General features: G+C 40.8%; 1 protein-coding gene across 1 annotated transcript in view; it reads left to right on the top strand.

Annotated features, from left to right (window-relative positions):
* The first annotated feature begins 5,958 nt into the window (after positions 1-5,958).
* The window catches only part of NCKAP5 (NCK associated protein 5), a 787,163-nt gene continuing 767,412 nt past the window's right edge, over positions 5,959-25,709 (top strand). The window contains exon 1 of the mRNA XM_063085140.1: positions 5,959-6,038. The gene's annotated coding sequence lies outside the window, so the exon portion shown is untranslated. The remainder of the gene's footprint in view (positions 6,039-25,709) is intronic.

Genomic DNA, 25,709 nt, shown 5'->3' with positions numbered 1-25,709 from the left:
AATCAATCTCAGGGTCTTTAGACAATCACAGGCTATAGTATTAGTTGCTTTCTGGGTTTACACACAGCCCTGTCCCTCAGGCTCTGGTTTCAGGCAGACTCTGTTCTCAGGTTAAAAGGAATGCAACTTGCATCTTGTAGTTTAATGAATTTACATAAATCCTTGAAGTAGCATTGTTGGACTCCAGCTTGGAAGCTGGACTTTAATGCTGTGCATTGGATTTGTGTAAAATCCAAGTCTGGAGATTATGGCTCCCCCCACCCCTTCCCTTTTCCCACCTCCCCTTTCCCAGCCCTTTTTATTTGGGGCAAGCAAAGTAGTTAAAAATGTCAAACTCACAGTATGCACTGTCAATAACACAATGAGGAGGCTGAAATAAAATCCTCCAACTTCGTGGTGATACTTTATACCTTCATAGGGCTTTTCATCAATGCCTCTGGGACATTAACCCTCTCTGTACTGCTCTGGGCTGGGCCTGGAGCCTGTACTGGTTGGAAAAGCAAAAAGATGGGGGAGAGCACCCCATTTCTATGGCAGGTCCCAGGCAGATTCTCAACGCCGGTCAAATGTCACATCTCTTCCCTTCACCTCCCCTTCCAGCACACATCTGCCACATCAGCCTCCTCTCCAAAGGTCCTTGGTGTCCCAGTAGTGTCAGCAACCCAAACAACTCCACATGTATTGAGGGCACCAGCAAGGAGCCCTCACCTCCCCATGAGGAGAAAAAGCATTTGTAAGTTTGAAATTTGATATATCATGAAATGCATCAAAGCAATCATTATGGGAGTAATCTGAACTTTGCTGGACCTCTTTACACTTTATGGTTTAGCTTTGTTTTTGTTTGACTTATGTATGAAGGCTGATGTAACATCTGCAGTGATTAAAGCCTATAAATGTCTTTGTCCCTCTATGTGTTTGGGGCCATCAATGTTACACCTGTTTTGTCTTTTCCAAGTTGACTTTGCGTACCAACTTTGTGTCAAATGTGATGTACTGTAGGTAATGGTTTCTAGGAATTTTCTGTTTGATCACAGTGCTCTTTCCTAGGGAGCCTGGACAAAGCTAAGTGTTCTTCATCAATGCCTGATTGCAGACAAGGGAGTCATATATCTACTTCTCTTGTTATATATAACCAGTACTTCTTAAAATATGGTGTGAGGACCATTGTGTGAGAATGATGTGGGCCACTTTCTGAACAGATTCTCAAAGCCCCTACAGACTCACACTCTCAAAGTCATGCTAATTTGTTTGGTGAATGCTGATGTATTAGTCTGTTTCTGTTGCTTATAACAAAATACTGGAAACTGGGTGATTTATAAAGAGAATGAAATTTATTGCTTACATTTTCTGAGGCTGGGAAGTCCGAAGTCCATCTGGTGGTGGTGACAGCAACCCAGAAGTGTCACATTGCAAGATGGTGGAAGTATAGAGAGCAGAGGAGACAGACTCTCCTTTTAAAGCCCTCACCAGGCTCCTGACCACCATTATTAATCCATTCACTACTGCACAGTCCTACAATCCAATCACCTCTTCAAGGCTCCACCTTTCAATTACCATAATAGGATTTCCCACCCTCTTAACAGTCACAGTGGGGGCTAAGTTTCTAATACATAAAACTTGGGGGACACAATTAAGTTTCAATGAGTTTTAGGGGGACATAATTCAATCCACTACACTGAGGGATTCCTATGTCACCCCTTGTAAAATCTCCTCTGCTTCCTATTTCTGGTCATATAAACTCTCACAGGGCAGACTGGCTGGCCACAGGCTATCTCTTGAGCCCCAGTAGAACAATTAGCCTCTGGAGAAGAAATAGATACTTGAGCAGATAAATATTAGTTGCTGAAGGCTCTTAGAGAAAGGGAAGCAGGAGGTAAACATGTTTAAATGCCTGCTGCCCAGTATTTTCTCCTTCCTGTGATTGGGTCTTGCCCATTTCCAAGCACATGGAGAATTTACTCCACAGTGATGCACTGAGACCAAGCTCTGTGGGTCTGATTCCCATGGTCTTTGCACCTGTTTTTGAGGCCACGACACATCCATCTCTTCTTGGAAGAACTAAGCAGAGAGGGTGGGTTATGACAAGGACAAGTCACACTAGTTTGAAGATGAAGTTTGAAGTTCTTTTGAATGTCCACTGCCATATATCTGTGTACAGGCATCAGAACCTAGTATTTTAATGACGGTCACATGCTTCTAATTCCAATCTGCTACTGTTTGCATTGGCTTACCAACTTTCTTTTCAGTACTTATAATCCTCAGAGGGATTTGGGGCTCCCCAGGACACTAGAGGATCAGGTGGACCTGAGCTGAAATGCTGGGTCTACCACTATTTGTGTGATCATATTTAAATTACTTAAGTAACATATCTCTCTGCACCTCAGTTTTCTCAGTTGTGAAATGGGAGTGATGAAAATAATATGTAAGTCACTGGGTTACTTTAAAGGTAAATTAGATGATACATTTAAAGTAAACGGCACATAGAAATGCTTAAGAAATGGCAGTTGTTATAGTTTTTTATGGGGATAAGAGGGTAGGTGGAGGGGAAATCAGACACTGGAGGTAGAAACTGTACCCATGGTGATGGTCTTGGTAGACTCCTAGTAATATGAGATCATCCCCGTTAAGGGATGATCTAAGCAGCTCTAAGGGACTTTTGGCTGTTTTTCACCCCATGCAGATCTGATTACTATCTCTGACTTTATGAATTTTCCAGTAAGATAGTAAACACTTAAACAGGAGGAGTATGGCGTAAGACTTTTGAAAAGATGGACAGGTAAATAGACATACATGTTCCTGTTCATCACTGCCCAGCAGTCCTCCACTGGAGACGGTAGCCTCAGGGGGAGAGGGCATTCCCTGAGTGACGCACTAGAAAGCACAGGGGGAAGGGCGGCCAGTCACCTCAGCAGGTGAGGCTAATTTCGGCAGTAGCATTAATGATCACCTGGTAGATAGAGGTGGGGGACAGCCTCTCTCCCACCCACTCTCGCCTTTCCCGTTTGTTTTTATACTAAGTTGTAAGTAAAGTTAAATACTTGAATTTAACTCTTGCTTGGGAAACTATGACCCATATTGCACCCAGGGGCTCCAAGTGTGCATTTAAACAGAATCCAGCCTCAGGTTCCTATAATATTTGAGCCATAAAAATAAAAATGTGCAGGAAATATGGGCCGTGCTTTCCTTTTCTTGAAACTGTTACAGACATAAGATATCTTCTCACTATGAAGGGAGACAACTCAGGTATGCTTTCTCTAGAGGAATGGAAATAGTGCTTTGAAAAACCTATCTCACCTTGGTGGAAATTTTCAGTCATTCTTTTTCTTGGACTTTTTTTCCCCTTCTAAAGAAAAACGTAGTATCTAATGTATGGCTTTTGCCCGTGAGTTTCCACTATAGAGGCCCGGTAGGCAGTATGTAGGGTAGACAGATTTTATGCCATTGCTCTAGGCCACTAAAAAAGCCCTAAATCCCTTCTTAATAAAGCTCTGAAGACTCACTGTGGGTTAGACTTTCTTAACCTCTCCCTGGAGATTTCTTTTACTGTCAGACTAGCCATGACAAGGAGCTAGTCAAACCTGTGCCCCTACAAGTTTTCTGACTTCTCTCTCCAGTGCTTGTTAGCAACCAGTGAACTGATCCAAAGCAGTTCACACTTGTCTTACCTTGAAACGCCATTTGTCAAACAGCAATTGCACAAGGAAAGGTCAGTGCTTTATGTTCTGAGCACTTAACTTTAATAACTGCTTAAGGTGGACTGAGTCTAAGCAGTTTTGAAATACAGTGGGAGGGAGGTCAATCATTGGATCAGGAATGAAAACCCAGGGCCTGCTTCTCTCTCTCTGCTTGACTCTGTCTCATTGCCACATACTACCACATCCTAGGAGCAACTCCACAAATATTCATTCAAACAGCAGCTCTTTATTGAGCACCTACTGTATGTCAGACATTTAGTGGAAGAATAGCTAGGTTTCTCCTTGTGATTTCTTTTGCAAATTGTACCAGCATGTCTTTTCATTGTTATTTTTAGTAACAAAAATGGAACATGATTATTGCGGAAAAAAAAGTCAAACCATACAGAAGCATACAAAGTGAGAATGAGGCCATGCACTCTCCAAGGATAATCACAGCTAATAATCTGTGTCGTTCCTCTCGTCACATGCCACCTTCTGTACTGCTATTTGCTTTATTCACTTAGCAAGCAGCCACTTTTGTCTGTGTCAGCACAGGCAGTTACCTCAACTTACCTTTTCTCAAACTGATGAATACTTAAGTTTTCTCCAATTTACTGGATTACAAAAAGTGCTGCAAAGAACATTCTTGTGCTTATACCCTTGTGCTCTTCTGTGAGCATATGTGTGGGATCACTATGGAAAAATTGGAATTGCTGGGTGGAAGGGTTTGTACTTGTTAAATCTTTAGGTACTTCTAACTTTACTTTCCATTAACGTTGTGTTCATTTAAGAGCCATTAGTGACATATCAGACATGTGCTGTCTTTGATTCCTACATGATAGTGGTGTATTTGGAGTCTTGACACCCTACCAAATCAATAACCAATCACTACTCTTTGAAGAGATAATTTTCTGACATGCAGTGAGTATCCACTGTGGGGAAGGAGTGAGATGTGAGGTCACTGTTTCCCAAGGGCAGGGAGAGAGTGCTTAATTTGAACATACAACTCATTCCGTGGAATCTGCTCCCTCTGTTCCGTGTAACCTTGTCACCCTGTCCAGAGTGCCCTCGCCCAACCCATTGGCTGCCTGCAAAGACTTTTCAGATTGAATTTGGAAGACAGTGCACAGACAGCTAAAAAACAAACTAAAAATACAAGTCAGTATATAAAAAGCAGCAAATAACTATAAATAGTAAGCATCATTACAGCAGACCAGAAGAAGGGTGACAAACAGCAAGCTGGAGTGTTCAAGCTTCATGGCAGACACTCAGTGTTGGATTTGTGGAATTTCTCTAGGTGGGGGCTGGGGGTGAGTGGGGAGATAACTATAAAAACCATAAGAACCAGCTGACAGAAGAGAGATCCCATGAGAGAGTGGAAAATAGGTGGAAAAGTGCCCACTTTTATGGTTGGAAGTGGGTGGGGTTTACAGTGTTCTCTGAGATTATTAGAGATACTTGGCAGAGGTTCCTATTATTTTCTATTTTTTAGAGTGGTGGGGGTGGTGCAGGTAGGTCATTAACATTTTGAGTATGGGAAGAAAGCTTCCAGCGCTCTTCTGGGGGTGGGGGGCGGGGGAAGCACATATTTGCAAATACACACAAAATTTCGCCTATGATTTCAGGGAGCCCTTCCTTCTACCCCCAGAATCGCAAACCAGGACAGTCCTTCCAGAAAAAATGTTAGCCAGGTTTATACACCGCAGTGAAAGTTGTAAGGCCACATCAGTCACAACCAATATCCATATATTTATGAATCATCGAACTCTGACGCTGACTTGAAACAGGTGGGTAAACAACCGGGTAGGGCCGCGCTGGCACGTCCAACTTTCCCCGCCACGTTCGCTTTAGCCAGCCTAAGCGGGTGGGAGCCATTCTGTCCTTTTCGGCCCTGAAAGAAGCCCAGCTCTCGAAAATGTGAATCAATGGGATTATTTCCGCGTGTATAACTGGAATCCACTCCAAGATGCCAATTTTGCTGCGGAAAAGATACTCTTGCTCCCCACCCCCTCCTTTCTTTTTGACAGTCAGTTAATAAAGACTCAACAATAAGCAGCTGCCAGTGATGTCATTTGGGACTTTGTCCACGGAGCTTGTATTTACAAGCTCGGAGCGACTACGGAGCCGCAGCCTCGGGGAGCAAGTCTCCGCCAACTCGCCCCGGATTCGCGCAGGACTCGGCCGCCGCCGCCGCCGCCGCCGCCGCGGACGCTCCCGAAAACCCAGGCTCTTGGAGCGCGGCGCCTGATGCTTCCGAGATAAACAGGATAACCGCGGGAGGAAAGTTGAGCTGGAGAGAGGTGCTGCAGTGCCTGTGTCTGTCTCCAGCCCTGTGCTATGTGTTGACTGAAGAGCTAACTGCAAGTAAGACTGTTGGGTTTTTTTTGGTTTTTTTTTTAAACTCTTGTAACAGTGTTTTTTTTTTTTTTTTTTTTTTAATACAGCTTGCTTTCCTTTTAAAGTGAGATGATGATGTTTGTGTATTTCTACAGGCTCTCTAGGCTGCCACGACAAGTATGCATTTGTTCCAAGTAATTATAGTGCGCTAAAGTTGGCTGGGTTAGGTGTAGAGGGCGAGTTGTCTCTGAGAACAGGCACCAGGATGCAGATAAGGAGATACTGAATTGCTAATCCCTGCGTGCTTCTGCGGGGAGGTCGGGTTTGGTGTTTTTGTTTTTTAAATAAATACCAACCAAACAAACAAAAACCTATTAGGTTGAGCTAGGAAGTTTAGTGGAAAACTGTAAAGACTATTTTTTTTAATTGGTGTGCTGGAGGGGGAAACCTGCTTTTTGTCTCAGGTCCTTTCTGTGGTTTATAGGTTTCTAATATGTGCATGTTGCTGTTTAGAGTCTCTTGTCCCCTCCCGCCTACACCCTCTCCCCAAACACACACATTGGAGCTCATTCATTTTCAGGAATTTGTGTGTATAGAAAAATGTTTTGAAATTGAAACCGTTTCTATTCGGATTTTTCTTCCCATTATGTATCTGGAGAAATAGTCAGTGCTCTGACTTGTCTTCTGAGGAAGCTGAGTTAATGTGCTACTGAAAAAGTGAAACTCTGACACTCAGCTAGGTCTGCGTGCAAGATCCACATCCTCTCTTTCGCTTTCCTCAGGGCTCTTTAGAACTCTCCAAATGTTCTCTGGGGTTTAAATAGGAAGAGTAGAATCGATGTGCTGCCAGTCTGGACAGGGACTCCCTCTCCTCCTGCCTGCATGGGGTCTCCTGTGAGCTGTGCTTTATTGCTACCTGGAAGTTCTGCTTCAGAGCCCTGTGAACTTGTCCTCCTGTGTGTTCTTCACGCTTCGGGGTTTGTTCCTCAGCGCCTGCAGTTCAGTCCCTTGCAGCCAGTAGCAAATCCGGCTGACTCCTGCCCTCCAGACCCGACAGCCCTGCTGCACAGATCTGCAAGAAGTGGCTGTAGCCTGTTAGCTCCCACAGCACGCAAACCCCGTGACTCACTCCAGGAGCCCGACTTGCTCCTGCTTTTAGCTGCTCTGTCACCAGCCCTGGAGCTCAGTGACAGCCCTCACTGCCTTTCCCTTTTCTCTAGTCTCACGCAATTGTAAGGAGCCAAAAGGTCCTAAAATACAACACTATTTTTCATGGAGTCGTAAGGTGGGCAGCCTCCTGCCTTTGTCAGCTCCAAATTCTTCCATCAGAGCGCACTAAGCTTGGATATGTTTTATGTATTAGAGCACAGCAATCTTTGTGAATTTTTGTTTAAAAGAAAGGACTTGCTGCTAAAACAGTTTTCAAATGATTAGTCAAAGCTTATCCTTTTACAGAAGAAAAACTGAGGCACAAGGAGAAATGAGCTGTCCAAAGTCACCCAGCAAGACGGTGGAGAACTGCAACTAAAAACTGAGTCTTTTGTGCTCATTCAGCATGCATTCCACTTCTCAAGTTCTTAAAGGTTAGGAAAGGACTAGGACCCCTGCGTGGTTCATATGCTTTCCTGTAGGAGCAGAGCTGTACGCAGGTTATTGATGAAGGTGGTCTGGCGAGGAGAGAACATTCCTGTTTTGTCTTTGGCTCCGGTTATGTTTCTTATCTCTGTTGCTCATTGTTTTCACTAGCAAACCAAAGAGAACTCTGTGATTATTTTACAGCTGATGGCTTAAACGCAAGCAAGGAGGCAGCGGTGGGGCGGCAGTCGAAAAGCGCAGAAAGCACGTTGTACTGGGTACAGGTTGGAATACCTAAGGTGGTTCCCAGCTCGATATTCTGTTTCTACTTCATTTCTAAGTTTTGAACTTCTTTTTATTGACCACAACTCACTCTTCTTCCTCCTGCTCGGGGCCCCTCTGGCCAGTGGAATCTCCTCTCCATCGTTTCATTGATTCTTCTTTCCCCCTCCGTCTTCTCACTACAACCTGGACCTCAGATTCCAACCTTCAACTAGATCCCACTCACACCCTCCGTTCCCCTTCTCTCTGGAGCCTTCCTTGCCCCTGACACTCCCTGCTGTGGGGTCCCTTCGTGGACTCTGCAGATCCAAGTGATGATTCACTTGATTGGACCCTCATGGTGTCTTGTGCCAACTTTGCCATGAGATCTGGAGCTGTTTGTCACGTAGCTACCTAACTCCATCGAAAGCAAGGGCTATGTTTTAATACTTCCTATATCACAGCACCTGGCACAAAGTTGTTGTTCAATGTATAATGCTAAATAAATGAATGAGTGAATTAAATATCCACTTCCCTGCATCAAACACCCAGGCCTCTGCACTGGGTTGGCAGAATTATCACTTAAGTGTGCCGAGTGGCTTTACAAGCTTCTTCTCTGTGGTTAAGGCCATCAATGCCCGACTCTTGAGCACAGAGACAGGTCTCTTCTTGCGGTGATGCCTGCCAACCTACCCTCGCTCATTTCTCTCCAGTCCCCAGCGTGTACTTACATATGACCCGAAGGTTCCGGGCCTGACAGCTCATGGAATCTTTTGTTGAGGTTGGCACGGCATCATGATGGAGGACTTGTATTCTGGAAACAGACTGCCTGGGCTCAAATTCCGCTTCCACCACCTGCTGGCTTTATACTCCCAGTTAATTCAGTTAACTTTTCTGTTTCAATTTCTCATCTTTAAAATCTAGATAATAAGAGTGGCTATTTCGTGGGAGGATGGGGGAAGTGAAATATATTAACATAGCTAAAACACTTAGCACAATGATAGGCATATATTAAGTATTAATGAGTATTAGCTATTACGTTGTTATTATTTAATTTGAAGACACTCGTGTCCCACCCCAGACTTTTTTTAAAAAATTATTTATTATTATTATTATTTTACATTCTAAGATGTCATGGAGTGGTTGGGGGGGAGGGAGAGAAGAGAAAAGGGAGGGGGATAGGGTGGAAGGAGGGAGGTGGAGGAAAGAGGGGCATGGTCAAGGCCTGTGGCACCCCTCTCATTCCGGCGGCAGCCCGGTGTTTCTTACTGGGCTGGATGCTGACGTGGGGCCAGCGGGTAGGGTGCATGGCTGAGGCCCTAGGTTCCACCCCCCTCACCTCCCACCCAGCACCCCAGATTTAATGAGTCAGAATATTCAAGGTGAAATTCAGATTCAGGCATAGTGAACAAGTTCCTCCGACGATTCGAATGGGAATTACTGGCTTAGCTACCAGAAGCTGCTTTCTGTTACCTGAACTTGCTGGGCTTGTGTGCTCTTTAGCACATCTATACTTGAGGCCCCTCTCCGCACACCCGATTTTTCCTCCAGGCCCTTGCTTGCACTTTCCCTCCTGTGAACAACTCTTCATACCCTGCTTGCCACAGGTCAGTGTCCCGATGCACCATGGAACTGTGTGCTCATTGGTTTCTTGTGTCTGTTCCCCTCTTCAGCATCCTTGTTTCACTAGGGCAGATCTGGTGGTTGGCTCCCAGGACTTGACACTGTGCATAGGACTGTCCTTAGGGAACAATGATGAAAAAGTGCTGCTCACCAAATTCCTTCATCACTACTTGCCTCCCTGTCCAGTGTCCAGACCTTTTCCACAATGGCATCTGTGAGCCTTTCTTCACTGTCGAGTCTCCTCTCTCATGTGACGTCCTCCCTTCCCATTTCAGAGAGGAGATTGTGGTCTTTCACTCTGAATTCCTTCCATGTCCCTCTGCTTCATCACACATCATCTGCTCTGTCTCACCTCTATTCCTCTCAGATCAAGAAGTGATCACACCCTGTGATATTCTGCCTGAACTCTATTGGAATGCTTAAGCAGTGTGACCCTATTTTAAAATTATTTCGTTACATTCTGCCTTTGCCACTAGATTCTAGTGAATTTGAGGTAGGGGTGTTGAATTGCCAGCTTGTAATCTTATGCATAGCTCAGAACCTGGCACAGAGTGAGTGAGTTCCCAATAAATGATGGAAAAATGTATGTTGATGGGTGCTATAAAAGCAGATTTTGACTGTTTTCTCCCTATAACCACTATCGAGGGATTGCTGACTTAATTTGCCAAATGAAGCAAGTACCCTTTGTGAGGCAGTTTGTCAGACATGTCCCAGGCACACATCCGAGTTCCTTGCATGTGCTATCTCATTATGATCATTATATTCATCGTCTGAGCAAGGATTCTGAGGTTTAGAAAGGTTAAGTAACGTGCTCAGGTCACATGGGTAAGAAGCAGAGGCAGAATTTGAACCCACAGCACATACTACTAACCTTTTATTATACTGCTCTCTGGATATGGATGGCTAACTTTCTCATGAGCCTCACTTACGGTGGTGTTTTGGTCTTTCATGTCTGCCCCTGGACTGATTATACTGGCAGAAGAGTAAATCAGATGAACATTTCTAAGTGCCAACCAGTTGAAATGCTGGTTCACATTTTCCAGTTTTTCAGATGTGACTAAAGCCCATGTCCAGTTCTTTGGTATTTTTGTTTTTCCTTTCATTTCAGATAACTATCTTCTTGCAGATTAGCCCAACTTTATGGTTAAATATCAAGATTATTTGCATTCTTCATATGGTTTTTAGTAGGTTGAGTTCTGCTTGGTCAAGTGTGTGATCGAGGGATTAGGTAAAAAGAAAAACTTGGAAATAATGGTTGGTCCCTAGAAAAGTTTACCAAAGGAAGTGGTAGTATTTTGTGAAAGGAGATTTAAGCAGCCAGAATGGTTTATGTTGAACACTGTGACAAGTTATTGAACTAGTTAAGCACAAGGTACCTTATAGTCTTATTTTTCTCTAGCTCTCTAATTCTACAAGGTTTAATGCCTTTGGAATTTTAGATTCCCAATTGTGCTCCCTTTATAGTTGAAATAATAAATCTCTCAGATACATAGAACATTACCCACAGCGTTTACGGTGCCCCAATACATACTTGTCTAATGAAGTATATCGTGTCAGTTTGGAGGCCTCAATTACACGAGGTACTTCCCAGTAGTTACATAAATTAATCTTGGTGTTTTCAGGGCAAGAAACCAGATCTCTCCTTTTAGAAATAAACTTTACTGGATTAGTAATTCCTCTGAGTGAATTTGGATGCGCTGTAGGAACCCAATGGACTGAGTTCAAGAGGAAAGTCCCAAACCCATTTTGGAGCATAAGCTTGGATAATAACATGGCAGATAAATATTATGGTGTTGAAAGAAGAGCTGTTAGTTCTGAAATGTGGGAACAAGTGTTACTGTTGAGATGCATGTGTGACAAACTGCCCCACAAAGGGTATTTGCTTCATTTGGCAAATTGATTCTGAAAACGTAGAACTGAGCCAGCCTGAAAGATACGTCTCAAATAGTTATCATTGCCTGTGCTAACTGGCTTTTAGAAACTTTTTAAAAATCCAAGTAATCATTTAGAAAACCAAACAATACTAAACAATACTAAAATTTTTATGTATCTCTATATGTGTCCATACATATGTATATTAGTACTAAATGATAGTGTTAAAATGTTCATATATATAGATATATCTCTTGCAGTTAGCCACCCCTCCCTAGCCCATTTCTCAGTCTTGTTCTTTAGAGGCAACCATTTTCTGCTCTCTTAGCTGTTTTTTATGTAATATTTGTAAATATTTCTAAAACATATATGTATAATGTCAAATTATTTATTATTTATTTCCTATTATGGTAGATTGCAATATATCTTTCTTATACCTTGCACACCTTCCCTCTTCTTCAATATAATTATATCATAATTTTAATTAAATTATATTTAGTACTTATCATTGTCATGATTATAAATATTGTGTACTGTTGAGTCAAATCATTTATTATAATTACATTTCCTTTCTGTCAAAAATATTTTCCCTAAAGTTATTAATTGCCTCTTTTAAAATTTTTACTTAGTTTTCCAGGACTTTATAGCTAAATTTTGCAATTTGTTCTGACAGCCCTCTGACGAATGTGTCAAAGATTATCTCCCTTTAAAACATTCTTCTTACATGAAGAGTTAAGTTTTCAAGTCACCATGTACTGTTTTTTGCCGGTTGTCAAGAGGGAGAAGTTAATCATTAGTTGTGCCATATCAGAAGCCATTTAAAATACCTGCCTCCAATGTTTCTTCTGTTCTAATTATAGTCATTTACTCATTTTTGGGTAAATAGAAACGATCTCGTTTATTGCAGTTGGTAAATAACATTCATAATTTGGTTTTATAGTTCCATGAATACTCAATATATTTTAATGCAATAAATATTCTTTCTTTCTGAGTACCTTTGACATCTGGAATATACATCAGAGGAAAGCAAATGATACTTCATCTAATGTTATTTTATGAATAGCTAAATGAATGGCCCACTCAAAATGATATTTATTTCTTCCCTTTCTCATTTTCTTCTCACTTATTCTTTCAGCCCAGATTTGTATAATCAAGAATATGAACTACTTTGTTATTGGGAGAAGTTAAAATAGGTTACTTAAAATAATGTGAAATGTTGAATATACTAAATTATCCTGATTTGAGCATCACATATTGCACACAGGTATTGGTATTCAACTCTGTACCCCACAGATACATACAAGTTACAATAAAAAAATAAATAACATTAAAAAAAATGAATTTAAAAATGATACCAAAAATAGTTGTTTCTTGATAAGGCAAATAAAGAGTTTATGGCCAAAAAAAAAAAAAAAAAAAAAAAAAGGAAAAAAGAAGAAAGGAAATAAAAGCATTATGTAAAAAATTGAATTAAAAAATAAATAAATAAAATAAAATAACATGAAAGACTTTACCTTTAGAGATAGTGTTTTTGGAGATTGCCAGTAGAGGGCCTTGTTAAACAAAGTAAAATTTCACATACAGACCAACTGCCAACAGTTACAGCCACCCTATTGCAGAAGCCACTGTTTTTAGGATTCCTGATTGATAGCAGTAAAACTACCAAAATGATTTTTTAAAGTGCATTGTATTTCTTTCTCTATGGCGAAATTAGACATCTTAACTTTTAATTTTTATTCTTACGAGGAAATTGGAGAATTGAGATAGATCATTAATAACCAATCTACCAAACCAGGGCTTTGGATGCCTAGGCATAAAATCTACACATGACATTTCTTTTGGAGTTGGAGTGCTGCTGAATATGAAGGTGGAACAATGGTTCTCCTATCCCAGGCACAGTTTATACTTGCTTCCTACATTTGGATGAGCCGCATTCTCAACAACAATGGGTCTTCTATTCCCTCCAGCGGGGCCAGAATCCTTTCACTCTATGGTACGCCCTCGTTCTGGGCACAGGGGAAGAGAATCTAGCCTGTGGGAGCTGAGAGAACTATCATGTAATCCGTCATGCTCATTTTCCAGTGAAGGAAATGGTTGTGAGTTTAGCTGACTTTCCTAGTGAATGGATAAAGAAAACATGGGATATATATACACACAATGAAATACTATTCACCCATCAAAAAGAATGAAATCCTATCATTTGTGACAACATGGCTGGACCTGGAAAACATCAAGTTAAGTAAAATAAGGCAGACACAGAAAGACAAATACTGTATGATCTCACCAATATGTGAAATCTAAAAAAAAAAAGAGGGAACGTTGATATAGAACCAGAGAGTAAAACAGTAGTTACCAAAGACTGGAAAAGGTAGCATGGGGAGAGATTGGTCAATGGGTACAAAGTTACAGTTAGATAAGAGAAATAAATTCTGGTGTTCTATTCTATAGTAGAGTGATGCTGGTTAATGGTAAGTCATTGTATATAACAAAATACCTAGAAGAGAGGCTTAAGAATGTCCTTACCGTAAAGAAATGATAAATGCATGAGGTGATGGATATGCTAAATACCCTGATTTGATTTTTATACAACGCATATGTATTGAAACATTAAATTGTGCCCTATAAATATATACGACTACATTGTGTCAATTAAAAATTTTTTTTAAGTTAAAAAAGTCATTCAGCAAGTTAGTGCAGAACTATTCTCTTCCTACTCGCTGGCTTGTTCTCAGCTTCTGCTATGCACCAAAATCTCTCCTTTTTAGGGAGTCTCTCTTTCCCCTCAACTCCATCCTCCTGGGGCAACTTCTTCTCAGCCTAAACGGCACTTGCACAGGAAGGCTTTCCCTGCTTGTTTTGTACTCTGGCAGTTCCATGAATTTGTTTCTCATAGCACTCATCACTAGTGTAATTAAATATGTGGTCAACTAATTGGTTAAGAACATCTCCCCATCCAGGCTGTAAGTTCCATAAAGGCAGAGCCTGTATCTGTCTTGTTCAATATTGTAGCCTTAGCAACTAGAACAGTGGCTGGCATGCAGTAGGTGCCCAGCCATTACTAGGTGAATGGTTGAATACAAGTAAGTTTTCTGACTTTTAGATTAGTACTTTCTCCTCTCCATTTTTACACTTATGAAAACATTCATTTTTATAACTCAGTTGATGACATCCAAATCTCATGGCAGTTAAAATGCCAGTGGATTGAGGGTACGAAGACGTGGCATTGTGTTTTCTACCCAACTTTCAATGAGGGAGTGAGTGCCTCCTTATTTCCAGCTGTATAAGGATCAATATTCATCGCATTTATCAAATGAAGGCTCTGGAGGTATGAGAATAAGTGAATAAGAGAGTAGACAAGGATTTCTTTTCTTTCGTTGATGAGGACAAGAGGAGTGGGAACAGCAAGATGTTCTGAGCTGAGTAATGTGCCCTTTTATGTTTCCCAGGTTGGGTTGGAGATTTTTCTGGAGTCCTGTAAATTGTGAAATACTCTTTTCCTGAGAAGTTGCATGGTATTCTAGAAAGACCAGGAGCTCTGGAGTCAGTTAATACAGATAGAGTAATGGGAGACATGCGAGTATGACCGTGTCCCTCACCCACGGGGCATTTACTCTTGAATATCCCTGGGTTCCAATCTCTGTCTGATCTCTGTGGACACTGGGCAAGTTATTTAACCCCTTTGAGTTTAGTTTCCTCATGCATAAAATGTAGTAATATCAACAGTGGTTTCACCTACTCTTTATTAAGTGCTTATAATGTGTCCGGCCCTGTTTTGCTTTCTATGTATGAGGGTACTTTAAAAAGTTCATGGAAAGATTTGTATTATCTTTCAATTCTATTTTTCCATGAACATTTTGAAGAATCCTTGTATATTGTCTCATCTAATTCTTACAACCACATTCTGAGATAGACATTATTATTAATCCCATTTAATAGATGAGAAAAACCAAGGTACTGAAAGGTTAATTTGTTCTAATTACACTGTAAGACTTTGAGCCAGATATGTAGATTGTATTACCACCTTGTAAGAAAATTCTGAGGATTAAATGAAATAAAGAACCTTGAGTGCCTGCACAAAAATAGCCTTGTAATACGTGGTGACTATTATGATCATTCTTGGCTCTTTATCATTGAGGACACATCATGGGCTCCTATAAGTAGATGACTGCTGTAGGGGAAGGAGAGAGATGACAGCAGTGTGCGTGCCAGTCTTAGCGACTTGTTTAATTCTGATGTTAAATGTCAAGAGCTCCATTTACTCAGTATTTTGGCACAAATGAGAATTTGCAACACAAACAACTACAGGAAACTGCCCACCCCAGGCCCCTCCTGGGCCGTGAATGCATTTATTACGTTCTTACCAAACGAACATATTTTTCATTGCTCTATTTATGTGATGCCCCCTGGCTTTATCATCTCTGCATTTTGTTTGGCAAAACCGCCAAATCCAGTGGTCTTCAGTTTGTGTAGAACTGCTTATGTGAACTACAGTGGAACCAGGTTACAGAGCAGGAGGGCTGGGAGCGTGCCTGGCTCCTTTTGACTGGGTCTTAATATGATACTCTTTTTTCTGCCCCTTGGGCCATCTTCCCTAGCGGCCGCCTTACTCTTCCCCTCTGTCTCTTTCTCTCTTTGCCCCACCTGACTGCTCAGTCTTCTCTCTTCATCTTCCCCTCTGACCCATCTCCTCTCTCCCTCTGTTTTCTTGTCTCTTCTCTCTTCTCTTCTCCCCTTCATCTTCACTTGTCTTCTCCTCCCTCCCCTCTCCAGAGCAGAGGACAAGGGATGATGCTCAGTGTTTATCAACAGACCGGGGGCCAGAGAAAAAGGGAACCATTTCAGTCTTTTCCACCTCTCCATAATCTTCAGATGTCCGAGAGCCTCATGATAATGCTGATCTTGTTAAACAAAGAACACCTCCAAATTACAGGCCAAAGGAAGAGGGAGACCAAAAGCAGCAAGTGGCGCAGTAGAGTGGAGTGTCATCTGGGCAGAGCGTTGAGAGAAGCTGCCTGCAAAATCCTGCCACAAGCCAGCTGTAGGACATGGGATCAAGTGGCCCCATCTGCAAAGTGAGGGGGGAGATCAGATGGTCCCAAGGCTGTTTCAGATGCTGTGATCCTGTAATTCCTAATCACGCCATGATTGCAGCCCAACTCCTGACACAAGCAATTATTAAAGCACCCAGCAGCAAAGTCCCTTCCCCGGGACAGTGGGCTCAGGGCTGGGCTGCATGCGTGGGCATCCCCAGGACCCTGGCAGCATCTGTGATTCCCCCAAATCCCCTGTTTTCCCAAAGTGCCAAAGTGATTCATCACTGCACAGTGCTGTGTCCTCACAACAGATGTTAAAGAATCACTCTTGAAAGGGTGTTTCTCCATAGCATCTAATTATAACCTCTACAGAAGATTAACAGATGTTATAATTGTCTTTACTCTTTGATTAAATAGTTTCTGCATGAGTAGCTTTCTTAGATTTTCCTTCTCTGTTTTGTATAATCTTTATAAAGAACTGACATGTGTCTTCAGTTTTCTAGAGACAGATCTTCAACAGTCTTGGTAAGAATCTGTAGACTCATAATTTCATTCTATCTCTCTCTTTCCTTCTTATGTCTTTATGCATATAGAAAACCTGAGAGGAGAGAGGGCTATGCTTGTATAAACTGAAGCACTGAGTGTAAAGCTGGTTGGGTGGCAGGAGGAGGAGTGTGGCCTAAAACCTTGCCTCTCTCTTTGGTGTTTGTCTGTGGAGGTGACTGATACTCATAAATCCTCACTAGGAAAAACCGTGCCAAGTGGAAAAGAAATGTTCAGCAACTCTGCACAGCAACCAAGCATGCCAGGTGCCAAGTGTGCACATGAGTGTGTGAGCAGAGAGAAAAACCACATTCATGATGGGAATGTCTGCAGATTTCTCTGGCAATGTCTGTTCTGGAAAGAGAGGCTATCAGCCAGGGGCCTTATCAACATCAAAAACACTGCTTTCATTTCCTTGTTTAGAACCCATATTTCTTTCTTCTGCCTTAGGGATGTGGTTTGTGTTCTGTGCTCATTCATCTCACCTTCTATTGAGCCCACCGGGAAAGACGATGCCACTAACTTCACGTGAATCAGAAGGTTTCTTTTCCATTGGCTCATTCTCCAAATGAATATATTTCTTCCTTGAGAAGAGAAAATTATAAGGAAGGGTTTCGGACATTAGGTCAGTTTATGGACAATGAAGACAAGAGGAACGGAAGTCAAAAATACTTTATCACATATTTTAGGGGGGTCTACTAACAATAGTCTTCATCTCTCCATACCAAAATCTCTGAAAAGGGCTTAAAATCAAGGGAAATGTCAGTGTTTAGTCAACTTGAGGGCAGAGAGCAAAATAAGCAAAATAAATTCACTTTCACTGGATATATTACCTTTAAACCTTTGATTGGAAAAAAGAAAAAATAATTGAGTTGGTTTATCAAATAGCTCTCTGTAAATTTGATTTCCTTTTTCATCCACACTTGCTAAGGAAGAGGCAGGAAGATGACTATTTTTCTTAGCATATGTTCTACTTGGAATATATATGCGACCAGAGAATCAAAAGGGAAAATATTGGTCTTTATGGGGTTCTCAACATATTTGATGAAAGGAGTTTATCCCACATGGGACATTGGAAGAATGCTACAAACCAATTAATAGGATTGACTTCTAGAAAAATGATCAGAGTTTTGGCAAATTAAAAGATTTTATGAGTAGGTGACTAGGATCTTGAACATTCTAGAACCCATATCATAGGAGACATAGCAAAAGAAATTAGATTTATTTGGGTCATTTGGAGGAGGGAGGAGATTTTAAAACTTTTTTTTTTTGAAGTATAATATACATTTAGATAAGTTCACCTAAGTATAAACCTTGATAGATTTTTAATTAAATATACCCATATCACCTGCCCTCAAATCAGGAAATATCACCAGCACCCCAGAGCTCTCCTCAGGTTCTCTTGCAGTTGTACCTCCTAAGGTAACCACCATGCTGACTTCTAGTGGCATAAATTAATTTTGCCTGTTTGTGTACTTTGTGTAAATGGAATCGCACAGCATGTAAGTTTGTGTCTGGCTTCTTTCATTCAAATTATACTTGTGTGATTCATCGATATCACTAAGTTTAATTACAGATTTTTCATTTCCATTGTTGTTCAGTATTCCTCTGTGTGACTACACCACAATATGTTCCTTCTACCATGGATGGGCATTTGGATAGTTTTTAATTTTGAACCTCTACAAATAGTGTTGTTAATGAATATTCTAGTACATGTCTTTCATGTCTCTTGGTGAACAAATATACACATATATGTTCAGTGTGTGTGTGTGTTATTGCTACATCATAGAGTATCTAGGAGATGCTGCCAAACAATCTTCCAAAGTGATTGTACCAATTTATATTGCCACTAACAATATATGAAAGTAAAGGTGGTGTTTTAATTCACTCAAGAGAATAGCACTTCTCCTTAAGGGTGGTAGTTAAAGAGACATAGTTGTGACCTAATATTAGGCAGAATGTTTGTGCAGTTAGAAATTTACAGGAAGAAGATGAGACCTTGTAAAATAGGTCCTTGTTCCTGGAAGTCCTCAGACAATGAAGGGATGGTCTTCATAGAGAAGGAAATTGAACTAGAGGATTCCAATGCCTTTTCTATGCACGAGCCTTGTATATCTAACATAGTAAGCTCCGTGGAAACTTGAAGATGAAAGAGGTTGAAAGAGGACATTGCTGTGGACCAGATGGTCAGATTGTAGGAGACAAGACTTAAGTAAACAGGAGCAAACCGAGCATCCAAGCTCTTTCCACTTGAGGCTGGCTGCTTAGCTCACTTGGTTAGAGTGCAGCCTTATAACCTCAAGGTCACATATTCAGATCCCCATACTGGCCAGCTGCAAAAAAAAAAAAAAAAAAAGGAAAGAAAGAAAAAAGTAAATTTGAAAATATCTATCAAAATTTAAAAAAAAAACCAGCAGCAATTACGCAGGAAACACTGTGAGTGGCGGCAGAGGCCATTAAAGGAAGGAAGAAAGCTAGCTACATAAGCCTGAGCAGGAAGTGGTGGAATTGAGTGGGGTCAAAAAGAGAAATCATATATTAGTAGGTGGAAGAAAGAAGAGCAGTTTGCATGCAACCACAGGTTTGATTTATAGTACGAATGGAATATGGGTTGACAAAGTTCACTCTACTAAATGCTTACAACTGATTATGAGAAACATAAAACAAAGTAGAGGCGTTTGATCAGCAATGACAGAGAGCAAGTGATATCTGTCAGATGTCCCGGGCAAAAGCTGTTCCGCAGGGCAGTGGCCAAATAACACTCACCAGGGCCCAAGACAAGGTGACATTTCTGCAAGACTCATTGAAAGCTGGGCAGTGCTTGAATTTCTGCTGCTGTTACCTCCATGCTTTGATCCCTCTGATGCCTAACTTCAGTTCATGTTTATACTTTAATTTCCTCACTTCCCCTGGAAACCTCCTGGTGCCTCTTCACAGTTCATCTCTGTTATGGGCATGCCAGTCACCAGCCAATGTACCTGATATTGACCAAGCACCCCTCTAACCTCTGTCTTTGTCATTGCCGATTCCCCATTATATCAGGGGACTAACATATCCCGTAAATGACAAAGAGTTATTTTGGATCAAATTCTATTTGACTCTTTTATGTCTTTCACCTTATTTTGTTTCTATATCTGACAAAGAGTTATTTTGGATCAAATTCTATTTGACTCTATTTTATATCTTTCACCTTATTTTGTTTCTATATTATTTCATGATGTCTATGTAAAGACATGAGAAATAACTTGTATAAGTCAGTACTAGGAACTGACAAAGAGTGCTTAGAAATCTCTGATCATGACTCATTCAGCTGCCGGGAAACTCAGAGCCTGAGTTACATGTTTAATTATCAGTGCTCTGTTGGCTCATATATTCTACATATTTGCAAGTTTTCACTCTCTAATCTTCGCTTTGTACTTTCTATTCTGGTAAGCAGAATTCTATGATGGACCCCAAGATCCAAGCCCCTGTTGTACGTGCACCTGGTATATATTTCCTTCCTCTTGCCTGTGGGCTGGACCTGAGAATATGACAGATATCACTCCTGGGATTAGGTTGCATTATATGGGAATTGTAGAGGGATTTTTGCAGACATAATTAAGATAGCTAATCAGTTGACTTTGAGTTAATAAAAAAAGAGATTTTTTTGAATGGGCCTTACCTAATCAGCTAAGCTCCTTAACAGAGAGCATGGAGGTCAGAGACTTGAAGCCTCAGCTATTCTCCTGCTGGCCTTGAAGAAGCAAATCATTATGAGTTCTACAGCCTCAAGGAAATGAATTCTGCCAGCAACCACATGAGCTTGGAAAAGGCCCCAGAGTCTCAGATGAGACCTCAGGTCCCCTGACACCTTGATTTCTGTCTTGTGAGACCTGCATGGAGATCCCAGCTGAGCTGTGCTTAGATTCCTGATCCATAGAAACTGCGAGATCATAAATGTGTGTTATTTTATGTCACTAAATTTGTGGTAATTTGTTAGCAATAAATAGATAACTAATACATACATTTTCATTCATCTCTATTTCTGTTTTATTTCTTAGTTATTGTGTATGTGGCCTCTTTAAACCCTTTGTGATGTGATTAAAATTGAGTGGATTAAGCGATAAATTAAATAGTGTCGTGAGTTCTCTTACTTCCACTCCAGCGTACTAGGGATGGTACATCTCCATGGCACTGGTCTCCTTCCTGTTTCTGTGATTTGGCTCAGGTCCTTTCCTCTGCTTGAAACATTCTCTATCCTCATATCCACCAATGTAAACTCCATGCAAACTTACAGACCCCGCTTGAGTTCCGCATCCTCTGTAATTCCTGAGATCTGATTTTTGGAGATTCCCCCCTCCACACACACCCCATTTCTGAATCCCTGAAGCTGTGGTTCCCAGACTGACAACATCATAATTACTTCAGGAAGTTTTTTAAAATGCAGATCCCCAGCATTCCCTCCCTCTCTTCTGCCTGCCCCGGAATTCTGGTTCATTACTGAATTTTTGAAAACCTTTCTAAGTGATACTTTCGGACAGCTAGGTTTGGCAACACTTGCCCCGTCCTACTTCTACAAGTCAGCTCTGTGTATATTGTCCTGTGAGATTTACTGCCTGTGCTAAAGGCTTTCCAAACTTTAAGCCGAATTTATAGTTCACCTTGAGCCTGGAGAGCATATTGTGTATTTCTTTATTTTTAATCTTAGCCCTAGTTTTATTATTTTCCTACTTGTATCTTCCCTTTGGCTTTGCCTCCTCGATTATTTATCATTTTGTTTTTATGTATATTTTTGTAACTGATCACAAACTCTTGGGGGGAATGAAGTTGGAAATAAATAAATAAACAGAAAACCAATGTACTATTCCCTGATATTGTAGTGTACATGAATCTTGTTTCCTTGACAACAGTAAAACTTTCTAAAGCATGGACTCTGACCTATACTTTTCTCATGCCCTTGTCGTTCTTTGTACCGTCTGAGCATATAGTAACAGTGTTCAGAAAATGAAAGACTGATGGTTGGACTGATAAGAAAAGGTTCTTGCCTTATACAAATAGTGTTCCTTCCTCTGACGTCCCCCCCTCTTTGTCCCCCATCCCTCCCTCTTCTTTTGAAGCATTAAACAAAGAATTGCTCTTTTTCCTAGACCCAAGTATTCCGGGCTAGGACAATGCATAGATAAGAACGTAGGATTAATGGGAGGGCTCTTCCTGTCTCCCAGAGTGTTTCATCTGCCTGACATGGCTTTACACTGAGCTATGTTTTGTGCAGCCCGCTGGTGCTGTGAAGAGGTACATTTGAGGCACAGGATGGAGGGGACCTCTCAGCACCAGGCACTGCCTTTTTCCTTTCCAACACCCCATTGAAAGTCTGCATTCAGGACAGCAACCATGCCCTTATGGCAAAGCACACATCCATGCTGTCACATGAAGCTCTAGGACAGCCTGTATTTGCAAAATGGAGAAAAACTGGGCAGGGCATAGGTATATCATACAGAGTTGAAGAATGTTCTAGGGAATTTACAGAGGCAGCCATTGTGGGAAATCCGATAGACTGTACTCCTGGAAATACTCCTTTCTAGCCCTTTCTACTGTTTTGAAAATATGTAATCTCTTGGGCAATGATGAGTTCACAGACTCTCTTTCTCCTTGTCCTTTTTGCAAATCTTTTTATTCAGATACTCCTTAGTGGGGGTACTTTTCTGCCTTTGGCTTTCTCTTAAATGCATCTGACTATAAGTGAAGATCTGAACTCAGCCAGTTAGGCATGGTTAAGAAGTGTTCTGAGTCTGTGTGTGTGTCTATGTGCGTGTGCATGTGAACACAGCCATTTGTGGTTTCAGACTTTCTTTTTCTGCCACTTTAGTTAGACAAATGCAGAATATTTATCCATCCTCAGATTTTCAACTTAGAAGGCACTGTATCAAACCAAAATTATTCCAGGCCATTTTAACAAGTAGCATTAATTTTCTCTCCTACTGAAGTCAACAGCATTTTTTTGATGGAGAGGTTTTTTTGTGCCATATTCTCCGCTTTCATTGGGGTTATGCTTAAGCCGTTCTAAGTCTTTTCAAAGGTAAGCATTTGGACCATTGAATCCTACCTCTCTACTCTTCCATCCCATCCAGTGTTCTTGTAAAGACACGAATTTCTCACACATGATTTCAGATGTTTCTGTTTTGTTTCTTAGGCCAGATGAATATACAGCTAGTGCTAATGGAAGCATTACAACAGTACAGATTCTTAGAGCTAGCTAGCATCTAGTAGTAGGTGCTAGGTTTGGGAGCCAGTGAAGCAGATTTGACTTGGAGCCTCCCCTTATCAGATAGCAGGGCCCACAGGCAAATTCCGCACCATGATGCTGATCAAATGAAACAAAAATGCATATTTTTAGAAACCATATCTGGTTTTTGGTTTCCATCACCTCCTTTACTGTCTGCCTTGGCCTCCACCTTGCTAAATCTGTGCTGACCATGGGCAGAGGAAAGTGGAGGACCAAGCGTGTTGGTCAGCTTCCACTTCGTGCACCTTGCAAACTGAGCAACCTAACTCAGCTATGTCTGCATCTCCTGGTGCTTTGACTTTAAACAGGACTAGACAGAAGATTTTTGCCAAGAATAGCTTAAGCAAAAAGTTTAATATTCTAAAACAGATCATGAAGGAAATGAGATGAAGAAAAAACTGATTTTAGCCTCAAATTCTCCACACTAGCTGCCCTTGATATTTGCTCTCTGGCCTACTTCCTTTCGGGTGTCCTTCTCAAGGCCTGATCAGGACTTTGCATAAGCCCTTGTTGCACAAGGTCTGGAAGGAGTTCTGCCTTCTGCATACCCCTAATCAGGACTTCTAACACTATCAAGAATTACCCTTAAGGTGGGGTTGTGGTTAGCAGAGCACTGAAGAGTGGGGATGCGGGAGTTCTGGGCTAATGATACCGATCAGAGTGACTTAAAAGTGAATTACTCTATAGGCAGGGGATTCTTTAATGTGAATTTGATGTCAATTTGATTCTGAAGGCTGATAGTTACATTTCTAGGAAGTTGTGGGTATCCTTCTCTGCCTTTCTGAACCAAAAATATAAGCAATCATTGGGACAGAACAGGAAGGAGACAGTGATTTAGATTAATAGAAATTTGGGTTTATTCAAAAGGAGAGGGCACCTTTAGCTACTTATCCTAGAAAATAATTCATCCATTCATGCAAAGAGACGTGCACAAGAAAGCTTATTGCATCATCACTTTCAATAGTGGTAAGTTATTTACCATCTACGTGTCCATCAGTAGGGGGGAGTCAAGCAAATAATGCTCCATTCACACTGTCCATGGAGTCATTAAAAAATTGAAGATCTATTTGTACCTTGACATGAAAAGGCTCTGACATATTATTAAGTGGGAAAAAAATCAAGTTGTCAAAAAAATATGTAGAAGAGGGTGCCATTCATTTCAAAAACTTGTATATTTAAATTCGTACATGTATATCTGTAAATGGTCAGAAAAAGTTCTAGAAAGATAAATCATTAATGGTGGGTTTTTTTCCAAGTTGGGAGGAAATAATTGGGAGTGTGCAAAGAGAACGCTTTTGCTGTCCATATGATTTTAACTTTTTACTTTAAGAATATATTCTTGTATTACTTTCAAAAAAAATTTACATGTATGTGTGTTTGTGTATACACATGTATATTTACTTATATATGTTTTAATAAGAAGGGAATATTCTAAAAGAATATTTCATGGAATTATAAGAATGAGATTTACTTTTTCCAAATAAGTAATCTAAGGTAAGCAAAGCTATTATAAAAGAGAAACAGAGTCTCAGCTTTTCTCTGAGTGCATTACAGTTTCCAGACATCGTAATTTTAATTGAAGATACAAATCAAAGCTGTAAAGATACATATCTCCAGCTATTTCTAAGTAGGCATGAAGCAGCATAAATTATTTGCAAAGAAATTCCCTGCCCAGAAATTTAACATCATTTCAAACAAGTTGAGCTCATCCCAGATATTCAGAGATAACCAGGTAAATGGGCCGCAGTCCCTGTCCTTGAGGGCAACTGATCTAGTGGAAGGACAGACAAGTAAACACCTATCATCTATTTATGGGTCCTCACTACAATGTAAAGCTGAATGAAGTACTCGGGAGGGGAACAAGGTGTGGGCATACAAAGGAAGAAACAAATATTGATTGCTTTTAGGGAAATAAATATATTTTCACGAAGGAGCCTGTGAGACAGATCCTGGGGTTTAGGGGGCAGGAGAGATGAAGATGGAGAGGGATGAAGACCTGGGAGCACGATGGAGGTCAAAAGACTACATCTTCTGTAGTGGTGATAAAAAGTTGATTTCTGGAAGTTAAAAGTGAAAAAATTACACTGAAATAATGATATTGGATGTGTAACCTCCAGTGACCTACAAAAATTTTTATATGGTTAATTTTATTTATTTATTTTATTTTAACATTTATTGTACATATTTGTGAGATACAGTATGTTGTTTCAATACATGCATATACTTACAATGATTCTCCTAGGGTAGACAGTGTAGTTTGTACCCCTTAATCCACCACTTTTCCTCCCCTCACCCCCTTCTCTCCTCCCAGACTCTGGTAATCATTATTCTTCTCTCTACTTCTATGAGAACCACGTGTTTTTCCCTCAGAAGATTCCACATATGAGTGAGATCATGAAGTATTTGTCTTTCTGTGCCTGGCTTACTTCACTTAACATGACAGTTTTTGGTTCTGTCCACGTTGCTGCAAATGATAGAATTCCATTTTTTTTTATAGCTGAATAGTATTCCATTGAGTGTATATAGCAC

The sequence above is a fragment of the Cynocephalus volans genome, chromosome 1 (assembly GCF_027409185.1).
Source record: "Cynocephalus volans isolate mCynVol1 chromosome 1, mCynVol1.pri, whole genome shotgun sequence".
Classification (NCBI taxonomy): domain Eukaryota; kingdom Metazoa; phylum Chordata; class Mammalia; order Dermoptera; family Cynocephalidae; genus Cynocephalus; species Cynocephalus volans.
This window is presented reverse-complemented; position numbering and strand designations above follow the sequence as displayed.